The sequence below is a fragment of the Gopherus evgoodei genome, unplaced genomic scaffold (assembly GCF_007399415.2).
Source record: "Gopherus evgoodei ecotype Sinaloan lineage unplaced genomic scaffold, rGopEvg1_v1.p scaffold_299_arrow_ctg1, whole genome shotgun sequence".
Classification (NCBI taxonomy): Eukaryota; Metazoa; Chordata; order Testudines; family Testudinidae; genus Gopherus; species Gopherus evgoodei.
This window is the reverse complement of record NW_022059962.1, coordinates 7,309-26,771: the sequence shown is the minus strand read 5'-3', so window position 1 is coordinate 26,771 and position 19,463 is coordinate 7,309. Positions and strand designations below refer to the sequence as shown.

At 50.0% G+C, this 19,463-nt stretch overlaps 3 non-coding genes across 3 annotated transcripts; 2 read left to right on the top strand and 1 right to left on the bottom strand.

Annotated features, from left to right (window-relative positions):
- TRNAS-GCU lies at nucleotides 1-82 on the bottom strand. The gene has a single exon. It is a non-coding gene; the product is annotated as a tRNA-Ser (tRNA).
- A 7,116-nt stretch (nucleotides 83-7,198) lies between these two features.
- Nucleotides 7,199-7,270, top strand: TRNAC-GCA. Its single transcript has one exon. It is a non-coding gene; the product is annotated as a tRNA-Cys (tRNA).
- A 10,515-nt stretch (nucleotides 7,271-17,785) lies between these two features.
- On the top strand, nucleotides 17,786-17,858 carry TRNAF-GAA. Its single transcript has one exon. It is a non-coding gene; the product is annotated as a tRNA-Phe (tRNA).
- The last annotated feature ends 1,605 nt before the right edge of the window (nucleotides 17,859-19,463 follow it).

The following is a 19,463-nucleotide window of genomic DNA, read 5'->3' as shown; positions in this document are numbered from 1 at the left end:
TGATGAGGATAGGATTCGAACCCATGCGTGCAAAGCACAATAGATTAGCAGTCCATCACCTTAACCACTCAGCCACCTCATCTGAGGTGTTAGGAAATGGACAGGATGAGAAATCTAAGGCCAGCAGAGATAGGGACACTAAGGTGTTTTTAAATACTAAGCGGAAGCAGGGCCTGAATGAGCTCCCCCCTCACACCTACTGACCAGCTGTGGGAAAGGCTTCAGGAACAGACCGTGTTTGCATAGACACACCTACTCTGCCTAGGTATGCAGCATCATGGGGCCGCTTCCCCAAAATGACCAGTTTTAGCTGGTGGCGGGTTACAAATCACTTTAGCACTGAGTGGTATGAAATGTTATTATCCTTCCTGCATGAGTGAAGGGCAGCAGAACATACTTAGTCGGTCCTGATGGGTGAGGAATAGCTTTTATTGGACTGCATAGAAGTGATTCAGAACGTCACCCTAAAGCAGTGGTCCCCAAACATTTCACACTGTGCCCTCTTATCCATGGCTGTGGGCCCTCGGAGCCACAGTTGAAAACTGGGGCTGGGAGTGGGGTGTTGCTTGCTGAAGAGAGGGGTGCAGACAGGGGCAAGGGGGTCGAGGCCGAGCTGGCAGTCAGGGGCCCAGGCTGAGGGTGGGGTTGGAAAAGAGCTGGGACAGAGTCGGGCTGACTGGTGCTCCCTCCATGGGGGCTGGCTCAGCCCCTGAGGTGCCCCTATGAATCTTCCTCTTTGTTCCCCTAGGAGTCATGCCCCACATTTTGGGGACCACTGAACCCTACACGTTAAGCAGGGGCTAGTGATGCCAAAGCCCAGGGAAAGGGAGAACAAGTGCAGGGCCCCCAGCACTGGAACGAGGCCCCCTCACTTCTGTCTGTGGCTCTGCCCCCTGCCACACCTTCCACCCACGGCCCCATCCACTGTCACCTCTGTTCCACCCCTTCCCCCACTAGCCCCACCCTGTCACTCCTTTACCCCTGCCCCGCTGTGGCCCCAAGACCAGAGAAGCTCTGTGCCCCTGCTGCAGCCCCCGGGCCGTAGCACGGAGTGAGAGCTCCTCCAGCCCTGGGGCTGACATGGGGGAGACTTTTCCAGGGGGACCTAATTTCTCCAGGGCCCCTAGTCATGGGCTCCACTGCCCCTTGGTGACACAAGGTTTGGGGAGGCTGAGCCCCCCCGAGCCTCCATTATGTGCTGCCCAGGCTACCGCTGCTCAGTGTGTGGCCAGTCTCTCTGTGTTCTCTGCTGTTTGTGCTGGGGAGCCTGGCTGGCCTTAGGGGTGGGGCCCTCCGGCAGCCGCCCCGGACTTCAGGGGGTCAAAGGGCACTGTGTGCCAGTGCAAACGTGCTCACTGCTCTCCCCTGCCCCAGTGCTCCTCCATGGCCCCATAGGGGGTTGGGGGGAGAGAGGAGCAACACTATGTGCTCCATGCATCCTGGTCACTTTCCCCACCTGGGCTGTGCTGTGAGGGGAGCATCAGAAGCTGCTGCTCTCTGCCCTCCCCTTATGCAGCCTGGCTGAGGAAAGTGACCCGGATGCAGGGAACTCAGATGATGCTTCTTGCCCCCGCACCCCACCCCCACAGCTCCTAGGGGTGCCCGGAGGAGCAGCCTTCCAGGGAGGAGCAGGCAGCAATGCGAGCTGCTCTATGCACACAGGTCACTGTCCCCACGTGGGTGCAGGAGGGGGTGCAGGGGTTAGGGGTGAAGGGGGTGCAGCAGGGGGCAGTGGCTGGTAGCACAGGAAGGGAGTGTGGGACTTAAGGGCAAAGGGGACACAGTGTAGGGGTTAGGGCACAGGAGGGGGCAGAAGATAGGGGTGAAGGAGGTGCAAGGGTTGGGAGTGCAGGAGCTGGGGGGAAAGGGGGAGGGGGATCGTCCAGGGGCGATGGGGAAGTGCTAAAGTATAAGTTTTGCCCAGGGCACCATTTCCCCAAACGCTGATCCTTGATAACATTTCTTGCTGGGAGTGGGAGGGGAGAGAGATGAGGCGTTTTCTCTCTGTTTCTTTCCTCTACATTTTCTGCTCCTTCCTTCAATTCCAGAAACCTCCCTTGTGTTTCAGACTGTGCAGTGACACCCTCCCTACCCCAGGCCTCTGGAGCCTTTGGAGCAGAAAGATCCCAGGAGCTGAGGAGGAATCCGGGGGTGAGTACCTGGCAGGAAGGAGTCCTAGCACCTCTTCTGGGAGTGCAGGGGAGGAATGACTCCCCCTTCTCTAGATTCTCCCCATGGGGCTCTGGGGAGCAGGGAGCGTTGTGTGATAAATTCCATCCAACATCCCCCTTTGATCCAAGCCGAGGGACATCTCAGCTCTGCAGGTTCCCCTTGGCAGCACCAAACAAGGGATGTTTTCCACTGCGCAGGAGACCCAGCCAGGGACTGATGTGCTGCAGATATGTTGGGAAAGGGACTGTCTGAATTCCCAATGCTGGAAACGAACAATCTACAGCGACATCATTAACCACAAACACACTCTAACCATGATCCAGCCAGTAGGGAAATGGGCAGGAATTCTTGCTGTTCAGCCAGGTCCACACGTACAGAGCTGCACAGCAGTGAGTGTGCTGGGGAAGCTGGTCTGAGCAAACAATTGGAAATGATCCTTCAGTGAGAACATAACCAGAGTGTAGAAAGGCCCCTGTGTTAAGTGGTTGTGGCTGAGGGCTTAGGGAGCTGGGGTATGACACCATAGGGGTCTTTCTGTGGAGGTTTGATTTTTGCCAGCTAGGAAAGGCTGGTGTGTGGTGTCTTCATGGCTGTACTTTCAGTGACGCAGGTTTCTCTATCCCATTGTTCCATGGGCATCCTACTAGATTGCCAGCTGCCTTTCAACTGCAGTGGGGAGACTGTTTGTGTGCGGGGAGAGACAGTGTGTGTGTTGAGGTAGGTAAGACCGGATCATTATTATCCCTACTTGAAAGAGAGAGAAGCTAAGGCTGAGAAAGGAGAATTGACTTGTCTTAGGTCACACAACCAGCCAGTGGCAGAGTTGGGAAAAGGACTCAAGAGCCCTGATTTTGAAACTAACCATCAGATCTTGAATTTCATATATGGAATGACCTGAATAAAGTGCTCTCACATGAGCTCAAGACCAACAACAGTGCACAGTAATTATTCAGCAAGTATTTGAGGAGAACTGCAATGTTAGAGAGAATTATGAACTGCTCAGAGACCATTAATGCAGAGAAGCAGCAAAAATCTTCAAACATATGACTGGTTATAACTTATTTACTTGGTCATAAAAGAGAAGAAAAAGGACTTGAGTCTCCTCCTTGTCAATAACCCCCAGCTCAGCCAATCAGGGTAGAGACTGAGGACGGGAGGCTGAGGGTTCTCACCAGAGGCCAAAGGATGGCCCAGGTCACTGGTGGGGATCACTGCCCGAGCACTATTTCAGCCCCACATTTTTGAGTGGACCTCCCACAGTGGGAGCTACAGAGCATTCCCTGCAACACACACACACACACACACCTCACTCTTGGTGTTGGGAGGGGAACAGGTGAAAGGACAAAAGAAGCAAGAGACAAAGAGAAAGGAGGAAGGGATGGATGGAGGAAAAGGTGAAACAAAAAGGACAAACCCTAATGTCCCCAGTGATTCTAAGGGACAAAATCTTAGGTGTGGAATAAAATTCAGCCTCCTTACGCTCGTGTTTTCCATGCCTAGAATTCAACTGTCACCAGATGGATCAGACTGAACAGGTTTCAAACCTCGAGGAGGCTCTTACTTTCTAAACAGGGATGGCTGTTTTCTAGTAAAATCAGGAAAAGGGAAGGAGAAAACTTGGAAGAAGTTCCTCCTGGCGCTCACGTACGTGAACCCGAATACTCTCTCAGTCCTCAAAGAGAGACCTGGAGACGGAGACTTGCTGAAGCAAAGCCACAGGGGTCTCTGAGGTTTCCCTGGCCCCTTGCCCCTCTCCTGCCTGGCAGATGTCAGCATCTCTCTGTGAGGTCATCACCTCCCCACCACCTTTGACCAATAGTCTGAGGTCCTGCAAAAGGCCTTTGTGATGTCACTGCCACACCCCTCCCTTGCTGTGCTAATGTCCTGCCCCTGGCCAGGCACTTTGGAGGTTTGAGCTACTCCCTGTGGATCACCCCACTCAAGGAGCGTTCATTCTAGGAAGCAAGCCAGTAGTTTTGGATCATCTGCAAATTTTGTCACCTCACTGTTCAGCAGATCATTTATTAATATGTTGACTAGTCCTGGTCCCAGTACAGACACCACTAGATACTTGTTTCCATCCTGAAAACTGACCATTTAGTCCTACCCTTTGTTTCCTATCTTTTAACCAGTTATTGATCCACGTGAGGACCTTCCGGAGGTGAAAGTAAGCCGGTATGTTACGGTATGAGGTACTGGCAAGAGCCAGTACGCTGTGCCAGCCCAGCCCGTCTTCCCCAGGCTGGTGATTTAAAGGGCCCACGGCTCCCTGCTGCAGTTGAACCTCGGGCCCTTTAAATCACCTCCCGAGCCCCCCTGCCGGAGTCCTGAGAAGCAAATCACTGCCGTGGATGCTGCTCTCTCCCGCTCTGCGAACACAGAGCAGGGGTGGCAGAAGCTTCCTTACAGTGGGGGGGGCACAGTTATCCGAACTGTGGCACCCCCATGACACTCCTTCCTTAAGGACCCCCACTCACAGCACCTCTCCCCTCGAGGCCACACCCACAGAACACCTCTTCCCCAAGACTGCACCCTTCCCCCCCTCCATCATTTGTCCTAACAGCCAGTAAAGAGTGGTGGGGCCATGGCCCTCTAACCCCCCTGTTCCAGCACCCCTGACACAGAGCTAAGCAGGCAGCAGTGTGTACGTGTATGTGTGTGTGTGTGACAGAGAGTGCTGTGCTGTGCTGAGCTGAGCCAGTGAGAGAAGGGGGGCTGATGTCGGGGCTGTCCCCTGCCTCAGGACTGGTTGCTTCCAGCCGCTGTCTGAACTTAGAGACAGTGTGCCGACACACTCACTCTTCCACATCACACACACTGTTTCTCCCCCCCACACACACACATGCTCTCTACCCCACCACGCACATTGCAGTTGAAAAGCAGCTGGCAATCTAGTAGGATGCCCATGGAACAATGGGATAGAAAACTGTATCATGTGATGCTGTAGCAGCCCGTGAGGCATTGCAAACCCTTCCCAAAGCACCCTGCAGCCAGTTGCAGAGTGGGATAGCTACTACAATGCACTGCTCTCTGTGGCCATCCAAGAGATGCTAGCATGGATGTGCTCTGGTGACACAGGATGGACATGCAACAGCTGTTCAATTAAAACAGTTTAACTAAAGCCACATCCCCCTTTAGTGTAGGCCTAGCGTGAAAGTGAGACAAGACCCAGCTCCACTGAAATTAAAGGACCAAAACTTCCTCTGTGGTTGGCAGGACTTGAATCTGCACAGGGAAACTACAATGGATTTCTAACCCATCGCCTTAACCACTTGGCCACAACTACTTGCTTGACACCTGGCTCTCACTGCACTCTAGTTCTGTTCTCACTGAGTGATCAATTCCAGTGGTTTCCTCAGACCAGCTTCCACAATGCACACACTGCTGTGCCATTGTGTAAGTGTGTCCATGGCTGAACAGCAAGAATTCCTGCTCCTTTCCCTTCTGGCTGGAGCATGAGGAGAGTGTGTTCGTGGTTAATGATGCTGCTGTAGCTTGTTGTCCATTTCCTGCCTTGATTATTCAGACAATCCCCTTCCCGTCATATCCCCAGTTCTTTGCCAGGGGGTTGGTGGCTCCTTTCTTTCCTCACCCTGGAGTAAACTCAGCTTTTTATTCCATCCTTGATGTTTCAAGGAATAACAACAGATGACCAAAGAAAGAGGTGGACAGGGTGGGTCTCAGGGGAGGGGTCAGAGAGGTGTGGGCGGTGGGCAGGTCAGGCCAGGGGACGGGGCAGAGAGATGTGGGTGGTGGGCAGGGCTGGCCTCAGGGGAGGGGTCAGAGAGGTACAAGCAGTGGGCAGGGCAGGTCTCAGGGGAGGATCAGAGAGGTGTAAGTGGTGGGCAGGACTAGTCTTAGGGGAGGGGGCAGAGAGGTGTGAGCGATGGGCAGGGTGGGTCTCAGGGGAGGGGGCAGAGAGGTGTGAGCGATGGGCAGGGTGGGTCTCAGGGGAGGGGGCAGAGAGGTACGAGCAGTAGGCAGGGCAGGTCTCAGGGGAGGGGCAGAGATGTGTGGGTGGTGGGCAGGGTGAGTCTTGGGGGAGGGGGCAGAGAGGTGTGGGCAGTGCGGGTCTCAGGGGAGGAGGCAGAGAGGTGTGGGCAGCAGGTAGACCTTGGGGTAGAGGGTGGAGAGGCGCGAGGAGGCCTTGGGGGAGGAGAGGAGTGAGCGAAAGGTGGACCAGCAGCCTCAGCCAAAGAGGAAGAGCAGGGGTGGGAAGTGGCCAAATGGGAGTGAGGGCAGAGCACAGGTGGGGCCTCAGAGGGAGGAGAATGAGTGAAGGGGGTGGAGTGGGGGGACAGCACCTTGGTCTGGGCAGGGCTGTCCACAGGATTCAGGGGGCCTGGGGCAAAACAATTTCGGGGCCCCTTCCATAAAAAAAAGTTGCAATACTATAGAATACTATATTCTCATGGGGGCCCCTGCAGGGCCTGGGGCAAATTGCCCCACCTGCCACCCCTCTGGGCGGCCCTGCCCTCAGCCTCTTCTTGTAAGTCCTCTGTCCCCTAATCATTTTTGTTGCCCTCCCCTAGACTCTCTCCAATTTGTTTCTGTATTGGGAGGGGGGCGCAAAAACTGGATGCAATGCTTCAGATGTGGCCTCACCAGTGCTGAATGGAAGGGAATAATCACTTCCCTCGATCTGCTTGCAATGCTCCTACTAACCTAGCCCAATATGACCAGTTCCCCATATTGAATGCAGACACAGCAATATTTGATAAATTGGTTCCTGTCCATTCAGGAGGTTATTTCCCACCTATTTATAAATAATGAAGATGCTCTAAGTGGAGGGGAGAGAGCTGTTCCGTCCGTGCAGTTAATCCATCTCCCCGAGAGGTGGTAGCTATGTCACTGGGGGAAGCTATGCTGGTGTATGTGCAAGCTGTGGTGTCTACATGTATATATAAAGTTTAATCAAACCCCATTTTTAAAACCCCTGTGGTCTGGGAATAGAAAAGGAGCTCTCTGAGGCAGAGCCTGTCCTTCAAAATCCTTAAGATCACTGACTTGCCTTTGTAAATGTCATGGGAGTATAGCTCAGTGATAGAGTGTTTGACTGCAGATCAAGTGCTCCTTGGTTCAAATCCAAGTGCTCCCTTACAAACCTGTTCTTTTGATAAAAGTAATTCCAATTCCAGTATGTTCAGGAGCTCCACTAAATAGGGATCCCTGAAATGAATGGACACACTCAATGTTTTCCTGTGCAAATGAATAAAAACCTAGCAAATATGTTCCTCTGCTGAAATCAGTTCCAATCCTCTTAAGTGTCTAGGTTTGTTTTCATCAATTAAACAAAGGCACATGAAGACGCATTTGCGGGTCCTTGGCCTCCATGGGCTACAATGTGCAGAAGAACAAGAACCACATCCACTTGGGAGGAATGGACTAGTTTCTATTACATTTGGTAAGTAAGTTGCCACTGGGACTGAAAACTCTACTGGAGGTGGACAGGAGCCTGTTACAAAAATAAAATAACCAAGATTTACCAAACTCTCTGTTACACATTCAAACCTCTCTTTGTGCAAACAGTATCAATTGGAGCTCTAGCAAATGTTAACCTTCCTGTAACACAGATCATTGTTCCTTGTAACTTTCAGATGCATTTAAATGGCAGCTGTTTACAGGTCATGGGCTGCTAGTTCATGAGCAGGAGCAGAGTCTCTGTAAGTTTACCAACCATAGAGCTTGTTATGTCTGCATCTAAGTGCAGAGTTATTTCAATGGCTCCTACACTGACATCTCCTGCCCCTTCTGGCTGGTTAATTGCACCATTTGGAACCTGCTCCTAAAATTGCACCCTTTCTGGGAGTGAGGCCTGGTCTACACTACGCAGTTAAACCGATTTTAACAGTGTTAAATCGATTTAAAGCTGTACCCGTCCACACTACAATGCACTTTATATCGATTTAAAGGGCTCTTTAAATCGATTTCTGTACTCCTCCCCAATGAGAGGAGTAACGCTAAAATCGATATTAACATATCGGTTTAGGGTTAGTGTGGCCGCAAATTGACGTTATTGGCCTCCGGGCGGTATCCCACAGTGCACCACTGTGACCGCTCTGGACAGCAATCAGAACTCAGAGGCACTGGCCAGGTAGACAGGAAAAGCCCCGCGAACTTTTGAATTGCATTTCCTGTTTGGGCAGCGTGGAGCTCTCATCAGCACAGGTGACCACGCAGAGCTCATCAGCACAGGTAACAATGCAGTCTCCTGAGAATAGAAAAAGAGCTCCAGCATGGACCGCACGGGAGGTACTGGATCTGATCGCTATATGGGGAGAGGATTCAGTGCTAACAGAACTCCGTTCCAAAAGACGAAATGAGAAAATACTCGAAAAAATTTCCAAGGCTATGATGGGAAAAGGCCACACCAGGGACTCAGTGCAGTGCAGAGTGAAAGTTAAGGAGCTCAGACAAGCCTAGCAGAAAACCAAAGCAGCAAACGGAAGATCCGGATCAGGGCCGAAAACATGCCGCTTCTACGCTGAGCTGCATGCAATTTTAGGGGGCTGCGCCACCACTACCCCCCCTTGTCCGTGGATTCCGAGGTGGGGGTTATAATCTCAACCATGGCTGAGGATTCAGCGGAGGGGGAAGATGAGGAGGAGGAAGAGGAGGATGAGCTTGCAGAGAGCACACAGCACTCCGTTAGCCCCAACAGCCAGGAGCTTTTTGTGACCCAGACGGAATTACCCTCCCAGCCCTCCCAAGCCACTAACTCAGACAGTGAAGCCATGGAAGCTTCACTCACCTCTGGTGAGTATACCTTTGTAAATATAAAACATGGTTTAAAAGCAAGCGTTTTTTAATGATTGATTTGCCATGAGGGCTTGGGATGCATTCACTGCCAGTAAAGTTACTGGAAAAGTTTGTTAACATGTCTGGGGATGGAGCGGAAATCCTCCAGGGACATCTCCATGAAGCGCTCCTGGAGGTACTCCAAAAGCCTTTGCAGAAGGTTTCTGGGCAAGGCAGCCTTGTTCCGTCCACCATGGTAGGACACTTTACCACGCCATGCATGTAGCAAGTAATCGGGTATCATTGCATGACAAAGCATAGCTGCGTATGGTCCCGGTGATTGCTGGCATTCAAGAAACATCCGTTCTTTATCTCGCTCTGTTATCCTCAGCAGAGTGATATCGTTCATGGTAACCTGGCTGAAATTAAGGAATTTAAGTAAGGGGACAGAGAGATGGGGGAGGGGCTGAAGGATAGCGCTGAGCCTTTTAGCGTTTGGCCAGCAGGATTCTTCCCAGCTACCAGCGACACGGTGGGGGGGGGGGAGAAAGGGGGGTGATTAGCAGTGATCTTCCATGATACCAGCCATGTGGTGGGGGGAGGGGTAAAGCAATTCTAGAGAATTGGATTGGGGAGGGGAGGGGTTGGCGTCTGCTGCTCCTTGTTAACAGGAAAGAAGCAGCAAAGGGAACTGTGTATATCAAGGCTGGAGAAGCTGTGCCTTACCATGACCGCATGCAAGCTGAATTGTGATGCCTGGACCTACGTCTGTGAGATCTGTAACACCAGAGCCGCAGGCACTCAATATTAAAAGATGCAAAATGCGACCTTGTAGTGAAATCATGTGCTATGTAAGGTGAATAGTGTTGTTCACTGTGAAAGAGTATAACCATTGTTCTGTAAAATGTATCTTTTTAAATACTTCTCTCCCTTTTTTTCTTCCCTCATGCAGCTGCACATTTTTCAAGCCTCCCTACTCCATCCCGAAGGCTAGCTCAGATAAGGCGGAGGAAGAAGAGGACACGAGATGAAATGTTCTCAGAAATCATGGAAGTAACCCGCAATGAAAGAGCTCATCTGAGGGAGTGGAAGGACATGGTAGCAAAGTACAGGAAAGATGCCATTGAACGTGAGGACAGGAGGGACCAACGTGAGGATAGGAGAGACGCTCGAGATGAGAGGTGTAGGCAGGAAGATCAGCGGTGGCAGGATGCAACGCTGGAGCTGCTGCGTGATCAAACTGACATCCTCCGACGTCTGGTGGATCTTCAGGAGGAGCAGCGGGGTCACAGAGTGCCGCTGCAGCCCATGTTTCACCACCCTCAGTACTCACCATGTTCCATGTCTTCCTCACCCAGACGTGTAAGAACGCGTGGGGGAAGGCTTTGTGCACCAGCCCACTCCACCCCCGTGGACAGTCCAACCAAAAGGCTGTCATTACATTGAAATGTGCTTAATGGCCTTTTCCTTCCCTCCTATCCTCCTCCCAAACCACTCCTGGGATACCTTGTTAATTAACTTCCTCTTTTTATAATTACATGCTTTTTAAACGAAGGGGAACGGTGGGTTGCTTACAGGGAATGACTTTTAATAAAGAATACATGCTTTTTAAACGATAGTGACTTTATTTCCTTAAGCAAGCTGTAATCGAAGGGGGAGGGTGGGTTGCTTACAGGAGGAGTCAATAAAGGGGGAGAGGTTCATGAAGGGGAAACAAACACAGCAGTCACACCGTACCCTGGCCCATGATGAAACTCGTTTTCAAGGCTTCTCTGATGCGCACCGCTTCCTGGTGAGCTCTTCTAATCGCCCTGGTGTCTGGCTGCGCGTAATCAGCGACCAGGTGATTTGCCTCAGCCTCCCACCCCGCCATAAAGGTCTCCCCCTTACTCTCACAGAGATTGTGGAGCACACAGCAAGCAGCAATAACAATGGGGATATTGGTTTGGCTGAGGTCTGAGCGAGTGAGTAATGTGAGCCAGCGTGCTTTTAAACGGCCAAATGCACATTCTACCACCATACTGCACTTGCTCAGCCTGTAGTTGAACAGCTCCTGACCACTGTCCAGGCTGCCTGTGTATGGCTTCATGAGCCATGGCATCAAGGGGTAGGCTGGGTCCCCCAGGATAACGACAGGCATTTCAACATCCCCAACTGTTATTTTCTGGTCCGGGAAGTAAGTCCCTTGCTGCAGCCGTTTAAACAGAACAGTGCTTCTGAAGACGCGAGCATCATGAACCCTTCCTGGCCATCCCACGTGGATGTTGGTGAAACGTCCCTTGTGATCCACCAGTGCTTGCAGCACCATTGAAAAGTACCCCTTGCGGTTTATGTACTGGGTGCCCTGGTGCTCCGGTGCCAAGATAGGGATATGGGTTCCATCTGTCACCCCCCCCACAGTTAGGGAATCCCATTGCAGCAAAGCCATCCACTATGACCTGCACGTTTCCCAGAGTCACCACCTTTCGTAGCAGCAGCTTAATGATTGCTTTGGCTACTTGCAGCACAGCAGCCCCCACAGTAGATTTTCCCACTCCAAATTGATTCCCGACTGACCGGTAGCTGTCTGGTGTTGCAAGCTTCCAGAGGGCTATTGCCACTCGCTTCTCCACTGTGAGGGCTGCTCTCATCTTGGTATTATGGCGTTTCAGGGCAGGGGAAAGCAAGTCACAAAGTTCAAAGAAAGTGCTCTTACGCATGCGAAAGTTTCGCAGCCACTGCGAATCGTCCCACACCTGCAAAACTATACGGTCCCACCAGTCTGTGCTTGTTTCCCGGGCCCAAAATCGGCGTTCAATGGGTAGAACCTCCCCCATTACCAGCAGGAGCTCCAAAGCGCAGGGGCCCGCGGTTAGGGAGAAATCAGTGTCCATGTCCTCATTACTCTCGTCGCCGCGCTGCTGTAGCTGCCTCCTCCTCGCCTGCCTTTGCAGTTCATGGTTCACCATAGACTGCACGAGAATGCGCGAGGTGTTTACAACGTCCCCGATTGCGCTATTGATCTGAGCAGGGTCCATGCTTGCTGTGCTATGGCGTTTGCTCAGTTCACCCAGGAAAAAAGGCGCGAAATGGTTGTCTGCTGCTTTCAGGAAGGGAGGGGTGAGGCTGTACTCAGAACCACCCACGACAATGATTTTTGCCCCATCAGGCACTGGGATCTCAACCCAGAATTCCAAGGGGCAGGGGAGACTGCGGGAACTATGGGATAGCTACGGAATAGCTACCCACAGTGCAACGCTCCGGAAATCGATGCTAGCCTCGGACCATGGACGCACACCGCCGAATTAATGTGCCTAGTGTGGCCGCATGCAATCGACTTTATAATATCTGTTTTATAAAACCGGTTTATGTTAATTCGAAATTACCCTGTAGTGTAGACGTACCCTGAAAAATTTCGAGACTACTTGTGTGGCACTCAGTTTCAGGTGTGGACAGAGAATCCACTGACTTATGTGTTAACAAGGGCTAAGCTGGATGCTACAAGGCAGAGATGGGTGGCTACTTTTGCTAGCCATAACTTCGCATTCAATACCAATGAGTTGGTATAATAGAGAATGTGATTTATCAGGACCACCAATTCTTGGCTGGGGGGAGGATGTAAGCAGGGTGAGAATGAACTCTACCCTGACATCTGTTGGTGATCTGTTGTAAAGGCCTTTTGAGGCTGATGTCATTTGCATGGTTCCACCCACCCCGGATTGCATGATGGGAGTGCTTGTCCAAAGGGTCATTTCAGCTGCTGTGGGATCCCCAGTCTCTTTGTTATTGGGGCAGGAGTAATGCAGTGTATTTTCCTGTTCGTTTTGGATCAAGGAGAGAGTAACTGTACCTGGCATTTGAGGCCTGAGAGCTTCACCCTCGCCTGAAAAGTACTCACCCATTAAGGGGTCTGGGTTCCAAAGACCCAAAGCTCATGAGAGGTAGGGGTGGATGTTTGTTTGGTTCTTCTTGGTCCCTGCTTGTGCTTGCTGGTTTCCTTCCTGGTGTGTAAAGACAGAAGCGTTATCCAATCTCTTTGAGTTGTTGTTAGTGTTTCAGTCGTTTCCCTTAAGCTTGCACCGTTTGATCTCTTTCAGGATATGTTTTGGTTCTGAGAAGTACACTCTGTGTGTGTGTGTGTGTGTGTGGTATTATGGAGTCAAGTAGCAAAGGTTGATTGCAGAGGTGGTGCATGTGCCACAAAAATTGTGACACCCCCCTCCCAGCTCTGGTCCCAGAGTCCAGTATTTGCATAAACCCAGCTGCCGACCTGTGACTAAGAAGCTGGTTTCAGAGATCGTTCATGTGTTACAAAAGCTGTGTCCCACAGCTGATCTCCCAGAGTCCAATCTGCTAAATTTTCTTGCTGTCTGAGTGGTAAGGAACGTTTATCCCCCACTATGGGGTTGTTTACAATTTTCAGTGTGGAAATAAGATCAAAACTCAACAACTTAGACCTCTCTAAGAACTGCATTTAATTATTAATGATTTTACATCTGTAGCATAAAACCAAATATGTAGTCAAACTATAAAAAGTTTTCTTTTTAAACTAGAGAGATACAAAGAACATAAAAAGCACAATTAGAAATTTCACAAAAAATCCATTATAATAAATCTTTTTCAGTCTCTCTTATTTCACTATCCTTTGGAACCCATGTCCCTTGCCTAACGAGTTTTATGTAGGTTCGAGTGAGTCCCGAAATCATGAACTGCTAACTTCCATTCTACTGTCTTTGATTCATATCACTGGAATAACTGCACTTTATTACCCCTGTCCTAATAAGAAAGAGACTGGGGATCCCACAGCACCCGAAATGACCCTTTGGACAAGCACTTCCATCATGCAATCCGGGGTGAGTGGAATCATGCAAATGACATCAGCCTCAAAAGGCCTTTACAGCAGATCACCAATAGATGGCAGGGTAGAGTTCGTTCTCACCCTGTTTACATCGTCCCCCCAGCCAAGAATTGGTGGTCCTGATAAATCACATTCTTTATTATACCAACTCATTGGTATTGAATGCAAAGTTATGGCTAGCAAAAGTAACCACCCATCTCTGCCTTGTAGCATCCAGTTTAGTCCTTGTTAACACATAAGTCAGTGGATTGTTCTCTGTCCACACCTGAAACTGAGCACCACACAAGTAGTCTCGAAATTTCTCAGTGATGGCCCATTTCAAGACCAAGAACTGCAGCTGGTGGATGGGATAGCGAGTTTCACTATCAGACAGTCCTCAGCTGGCAAAGCCTACAGATTTACATTTCCTTCCACTTCCTGGTACGGGACTGCTCCCAGACCCTGCAAACTGGCATCAGCGTGCAGGATAAACGGTTTGTGTGGGTGAACAAGGACTAGGACTTGCACATGAATCAGGCAAATCATGATTTCCTGTAAAGCCCTGTCACTTCTCTCATCCCGCCATGTCCCAAATGGAGAAGAGAGGAGCCCTGCCCATGTCCCAGGCCAGGAACACCAGATTGGAAATAGATGGGAGACAGGAGATGAGGTGTTCAGGATTCAGTCCAGGTCTGCTAGTGCTGCACAGGAGAAGATTTCCTTCCTCAGTCCAGGTCAACTGGAATTGTTGTTGCAGTAGGGGAGAGATGTCTGTCATCTGGTTCTTAGATGCTTTGGTGAGAGGGAACAGGGAGAGGTTTTTTTTCCCTCTGCAGCTCAAATCGCACATTTCTTCTCTGGTTTTTGCTCTAGCTTGATTTCTCTCTTGCATCTCAATTTTCTTTTTCTTGGCCTCATTCCAGAGCATTCACAGCCCAATTCTCTATCCTAACTCTGAGTTCTCTACTGCACCCTGAATGTCTCATTCTCACCCCACCCCAGAGTCGGCACCTCTAGAACCAGTGCCTTCATCCCTCTGCACTCCAACTCTCTGTCCCATGTAGCCTGATGTAGGGTGTACTAATAATATTAATTTGGATAATTTGATGAAAATTTAATTGATTAGCTTACATGTTATTTAATTTAATTGAGTTACAAAGTTACATTTGCATTACTGCTATTCAGAAGATACATATGGCATTATATGCAACAAAGTTTTGGTTAATATACTCACAGCCTTCCTTGATAACCTGGTGGTAAGAGACACAGGACCAGCCTTGCAGTTCAGGTTTCTCAATTCTTAAGTGAAAGATGCAGTGCTTAGAAAAAGCTAGTGTTACTTAGGGTTTACTTGAATATGTTAAACTTAAAATCAAAACCTAATAAACAAAGACTAAAAACTTAGGGAAACCGAACTTAGCCTAGTTCCCTTGAAACTTAAAGTTTAAGAACAAGTACAGCCTACTGATAGTACATAGAGAGAGAGTGGAGGAAGTAAGTCAGAATGATAGAGCAAAGTGCTCTAGCGAGGTGGGTTACCTCTTTTATAGGGCACAAGGGCTGGAAATCCTTCCTCCTATGCCCAAATTTCATTCCTCACCCACAAAACATTAGGGTACGTTTACTTCATAGGCTAGTATGTTTGTGCTTGCTGATGACATGTACATATGCACATAAGTTACCTTGTAGTGTACCTGTTAAATCTGTGGGTACAACATTGAAAAAAACCCTATGCCATTCTCCATTGTCGATTGGTCTAGGTAAAGGTCTTGGACAGGCATGGGTACTTATCTATTTAAGTAACATGATAAAGGTCGAGTTTCCTCTCTGAGTAAAAGGTCACAATATAGATATGCTAACTTTGCCTTAGCTTAACATACAGGATATGCCCTATAGGTTATCGTAAGTCATGTGTCTCAGTCCCCTAATCATTTTTATTGCCCTCTGCTGGACTCTCTCCAATTTGTCCACATCCCTTCTCATGTGGGTCCCAACCCCAAAAGTACTCACATTTCACCCCATTGGCCCCAAAATGCCAGCTTTTAATATGTAAATAGGGTGCTGCCATGGTCAAGTCACTCCCGAGCTCTCCAGCGGAGCCTGCTGGCGGAGAACAAGATGAAAATTAGCCAGGATGTCACTCAGTCAAATCCCTGTGCTCCCCGCAGGTGGTATTCGAAAGCTCCAAGATGGCTCATTTCCCTTTCTCATCAGCTTCAGGCCCCAGGGTTACAAATGCACAAACCAGCTGGGATTCTCCCTGGCCTCAGGGTGTGGGGCTGCTCTGAGGGAATGGACTTGCACATTTGGGCTATTAATGCAAAGATACAATTTCAATTACTCTTAGAGAAATTGGAGGGCAATTTATATTTGGTAAAAATCTTATTTAGTGAAAGGAAAGCTGCAGTGGCAGCCTGGTTACTGGGGTGCAAAACACCTTCCTCCTGGGAGAAACAAGAAGTTAGAATTAGAAATTTACATCGTTTGTTCCAATGTTGGTACAGGTTTAATTTTGCTTCTGTGTAGGTTTGTTTCAGGCTGTGACCATTTTGGTTTATTGGGTTGTTTTGGATTTTTTAGTTGGAATGGAACTTTTAATTGACATTTTCTGGATTTGAATGGCTGACCTGCAACACCAGTTTTGACATAGTTCTGCATATTTTATACAGATTTGACCAATATTCAAGGATTCAATTCCTTTATAGGAGGTTTTAGTGGTCATGCTTATTTATTTGATGTTATTTTATCATTCTGCTGTAGCACACTTTTTTGATAAAATGTTGAAATTATTAATTTACAGCATTTGTTAGTTTTTATTTTTACAAACAAAGTTTTTCTTAATGTTTGGGTTTTAAATTAAGCCTTGTTTTTGGTTTCAATTTTTCATTTAGGTTTTGGTTACTGATGGGATATTTAGGAGAACTTTGGATTCAGTACTAAAATTTGGACAGATTTAGAATATTTAAAGTAAACCCTGTTTACTATTTTATTTTAATAAAGTTTGTATTGCTGTAAACCCTAGCCTGGGGGAGAAGAGATGAGCCTGGCCTTTAACTGAGAAGGAGCAGAGGCATGGCCCCCTGAAGGGTGGGGCCAGGTGATGGGGGGCACAACCCCCCAGTTTTTTTTGTCTAGCCCATCTCAATCCCCCACTAAAGGAGAAGAGTCTGATGCCACTCCTGCTGGTCACTGGGTGTCACTGCTGCTCCATGGGAAACATGCTCTGTGCCTTACCCAGATTGGTGGGAAACACACTCTGTGCATTACCGTGACTGGTCCGTGACTGGTCACTGCTCGTAGAGGGCAGACACATGCTGTGCATTACGCCATCTGACCAGTGGGTGTCACTGCTGTATCAAGGGAAACACCTTCTGTGCATTACCTTGAATGACCACTTGGTGTCACTGCTGCGCCAAGCAAAACCCCTTCTGTGCATTACTCTGACTGCCCACTGGGTGTCACTGCTGCTCCAAGGGAGACAGAAGAACGGCCAGACTGGTTCAGAGGCAAAGTCCATCTAGCCCAGTATCCTCCTGTCTTCTGACAGTGGCCAGTGCCAGGTGCCCCAGAGGGAATGAACAGAGCAGGGAATCATCAAGTGATCCATCCCCTATTGCCCAGTCCCAGCTTTTGGCAAACAGAGGCTACAGGCATCATCCCTGCCCACCCTGGCTAATAGCCCTTGATGGATCTATCCACCATAAACTTATCTAGTTCTTTTTTGAACCCTGTTATAGTCTTGGCCTTCACAACATCCTCTTGCAAGGAGTTCCACAGGTTAACTATGCAACTGCCCTGAGTTTACCCCCCCCCTTCCCCTGGCCAGGTTGTATATGGAAAAGAGGATGAGCTGAGGGGGAGGCAGCAGCTTCTGTTCCAGCTGCTCGGGGACAGGCCCTGTCAGCCAACAGCCACTTCTTACGCACCACAGCTAATGGTGCCGGGTTCCTCCAGTGGGGGTGTGGAGCAGCCATTCGTTTTCCTGTCCTTTCTGTGTGCAACTGCTGACAAAAACATCCCAGACAGAGAAGCAATAGGCCAAAATGCTGTCCTGCAGCTGCTAAAGTAGCTCAGTTGGGAGAGCATTAGAATGAAGGTATAAAGGTCCCTGGTTCAATTCCAGGCTTTAGCAGCCCCTTTCATTCCTCCTTGTGCAGGTCTGGGAGCACAACAGTGCTTGCACCCAAGATAAGTTACTGATCTTGGGCTCTGCAGGAGGAAAACCTAGAATGGGTTTCTGCCTCCTAGTTGGCCCACCTGACCTTTAATAATGAGAACTTTCTTTCCCAACATGGTAGGAAGAAAGTGAGGCAGGGCAGCCCTCAGGAATGGTGCCAGAGGGCTGCTGGGCAGTGACAGGTAGGGACTGGGGATGAAAACTCCTCTGTGCAGCTCAGCAAGGGCAGTACCAGGGAAGGGGTATCTGTAAAAGTGACCCAACACACCTCTCCTCCTCTGGGAACCTAGAGCAGAGGCAGCTGGTGCTGACAGCTCCAAGGGAAGCTTAAATGCCACAAAGCAACTGAGGTCAGGGCTAGAGGAGGGCAGGACCATGCCTATGTGTGGCCTTCAGACAGGCACAAAAACACCCAGCCAGGCTGCTCCCTGCCATGCCAAACACCCACTGAAGGTCACCAGCATGTGGAGCAGCTGCTGATGCTCTGTGGCCAACATCACAAGATGGTAGGAAGGCAGGGCCAGCCCCCATGGTGGGGCCTCTGACTGGTCCCACTCAAGGTGCTCACTTTTGCAGTGGGGCAGGAGATTTTTCCCCAAGAGGCTTTTTCCCAGCTGGTGAGAAGCAGAGAAACACCCAGGCTCCCAAGGTGCTATGTACAAACCCCCTCAAACACAGGAACTGGCGCACATTTGGAAGAAGGAAACTGCTCTACACACTAGCCCGGGCAGCCGCCCATTTTCTTTGGCAAGTCAGGAATGGCAAAGGCTAGACCAGAAGCACCTGGGACTTCTGCCCCAGTCTTTGTGACACCCATCCCCCACCTCCTTCCCAGGGCTCTAGCTGAAACCAGAGCATTGGCCTGAGCGGTCAAGAAGAGGTTCCAGCCCTGAAGGGAGCAGGACTTTTAGCCCAAAGGTAAAGCTGCACAAGCACAAGGGGAGTCGAACTCTCAATCCCCTGATCCGAAGTCAGATGCCTTATCCATTAGGCCACAGGGTCCCATAAAAAAAGGCCCTCCAGGCACCTCTTTGGAAAAGGCAGACACTGGTGCATCCAACGAAGTGGGTATTCACCCACGAAAGCTCATGCTCCAATACGTCTGTTAGTCTATAAAGTGCCACACGACTCTTTGCTGCTTTTGCAGACACTGTGTTTCTCAGGTCAGCTACTGAGGGGGGCCGAGACTCTCTGAGCACAAGAAGTGGAGTTCCCAGTGAGATGTGAGACTTAATTCTCTGGAGCCGGGTGCAGGGCTTTGGCAATGAGGCTCAGGCATGGGGGACTGTGGTGCAGCAGATGGACCAGCTGTCTAGGTGCAGAGATTTAATCTCACGGAGGAGGAGGAGGAGGAATCCTGCTGATAGGCAGTGTCCACGGCTGGTGCAACCACTAGGCGAACTAGTCGGCTGCCTAGGGTGCCAAGTAATTGGGGGAACCAAAAGCCACACTCAGAGGAGGCAGTGGAGTGGAGGTGAGCTGGGGAGGGGGTTGGGGAGGTGCAGGGAGAGGGCTGCCCACAGCAAGTAACGGGGGCGGGAGCGTGCAGCGGAACCACTC